Raw genomic sequence first — 2213 nt, 5'->3', positions numbered from 1 at the left:
GACATATGATCAAGTACAAATTCATATTCAATGCATGAAGAGTGACAGGCATGCATATTAGAACGAAGATCAGTCATGTATTCATCAACAATATGGTCAATTATTTCAACACAAAATACAGAAAGATCTTCAGATGGGTGTTTCATAGCATCAAGAATGTTAAAATGAACAGTTATATCACCAAACTCCATAGATAATGTTCCTGCATATACATCTCTCTTAGTTCTAGTAGTTTTCATAAAAGGTCTGCCTAGAATGATGGGAACTGATCCTTTAGAATATCCCTCCTCCATATTCAAAATATAAAAATCAACAGGGAAAATCAGTTCACCAACTCTAACTAGGACATCCTCTATGAAACCAGCAGGATAGGCAACACTTCTATTAGCTAAATGAATTACCACATCAGTTGACTGCAAGGGACCAAGAGATAGAGAATTAAAAATAGACAGAGGCATCACACTAACAGAAGCTCCTAAATCTAGCATGGCATTGTCAAACTTACTATTCCCTATAATACAAGGTATGTTGAATGTACTTGGATCTTTACATTTTTCAGGGATTTGGGGAACAGATTTACCAATCAATGCGGAGACATTTCTGCCCATACTAATTCTTTCACTTCCTTTAAGCTTCCACTTATTAGTGCACAGCTCCTTCAAGAATTTAGCATATCTTGGAATTTGCTATATTGCATCCAGCAAAGGTATGTTTACCTCTACTTTTCTAAATGTTTCCGAGATCTCCTTCTCTGCCTCTTCCATTTTTTTGTTGGAAATTGCTCTTGGAGGGAATGGAAGAGGGATATGCTGCTTCTGTAAATAAGAATTACCAGTGGAAGATTCACCTGCATAGAAATTGTTAGGTAACTTACTCTTTAAATTTTTGTCATCATCTTTTTCTGGAGTAGAGTGAAGTTGGGCAGGTTCATTTGCGGATGAGGAAGATGCTACTGGTTGAGGTCCTTGACACTGCTTTCCCGACCTCAATGCAATGACACTCACATTTTTTGGATTTTGGACAGATTGAGAAGGTAATCGGTCAGAATTCTGGGACTGTTGTTGATTTAACTGTGTAGCCAATTGTCCCATCTGCTTAGTTAAGCTCTGAAGGGAGGCTCTGGTCTCTTGTTGAAACTGCACGTTTTGCATAGTCATTTGCCTCACAAGTTCTTCAAGTGAAGGTTGCGGAGGGGCCTCAACTGTTTGTTGTTTCTGGGGCTGTTGCTGTTGTTGCTGCTGGATTGGTGGAGGAACGTATGGTCTGCTTGGGCCAGCAACATTTTGAAAATAAGGTTGTTGTTGTTGTTGTTGTTGTTGTGAAGGATTCGACCATCTAAGGTTGGGATGATTCCTTCACCCGGGATTGTACCTGTTGCTGGAGAGGTCATAATTGTTCTGTTGTGGCTGATTTTGCTGCTAAGGTTGAGGAGGTCTGTTGTAGATGTTTGCAGCATAAGCTTCAGGCTGTTCAATTGCTTCAAATTGTTGCACATAAGGGCAAAGGTCTATGTGATGGTCGGCAGAGGAGCATAAACCACAGAGTCTGGCGACAGGTACAGATTTTTTATTCATGGCCAGTTGGGTTACAAGGTTAACCAAGGCATCTAGTTTACCTTCAAGCTTCTTAGTCTCACCTGATGAAGATAAATTCGTGGCTACTTCATGCACTCCTCTAATGACAATAGCATCATTTCTGGCACTAAATTGTTGGGAGTTGGAAGCCATCTTCTCAATTAAATTTCTGGCTTCAGCAGGGGTCATGTCTCCAAGGGCTCCACCACTGGCAGCATCTATCATACTTCTCTCCATGTTACTAAGTCCTTCATAAAAATATTGGAGAAGAAGCTGCTCTGAAATCTGGTGGTGAGGGCAACTGGCACATAATTTTTTAAATCTCTCCCAGTATTCATATAGGCTCTCTCCACTGAGTTGTCTAATACCTTAAATATCCTTTCTGATGGTCGTGGTCCTGGAAGCAGGGAAAAATTTTTCTAAGAATACTCCCTTGAGGTCATCCCACCTCGTGATGGACCTTGGAGCAAAGTAATATAGCCAGTCCTTTGCCACTCCCTCTAAAGAATGAGGAAAGGCCTTCAGAAATATGTGATCCTCCTGGACATCTGGTGGTTTCATGGTGGAGCAGACAATATGGAATTCTTTCAGATGCTTGTGTGGGTCTTCACCTGCAAGGCCATGAAACTTTGGAAGCAA

The 2213-nt window shown here is 40.8% G+C and overlaps 1 non-coding gene across 1 annotated transcript; it reads left to right on the top strand.

The window, feature by feature from the left end:
- Positions 1–1857: 1857 nt before the first annotated feature.
- Positions 1858–1964, top strand: LOC114380650. Its single transcript, XR_003659824.1, has one exon. It is a non-coding gene; the product is annotated as a small nucleolar RNA R71 (small nucleolar RNA).
- The last annotated feature ends 249 nt before the right edge of the window (positions 1965–2213 follow it).

The sequence above is a fragment of the Glycine soja genome, chromosome 12, assembly GCF_004193775.1.
Source record: "Glycine soja cultivar W05 chromosome 12, ASM419377v2, whole genome shotgun sequence".
NCBI classification, from domain to species: Eukaryota; Viridiplantae; Streptophyta; class Magnoliopsida; order Fabales; family Fabaceae; genus Glycine; species Glycine soja.
Note: the sequence above shows the minus strand (reverse complement) of the source record. Positions and strands in the feature narration are given on the sequence as shown.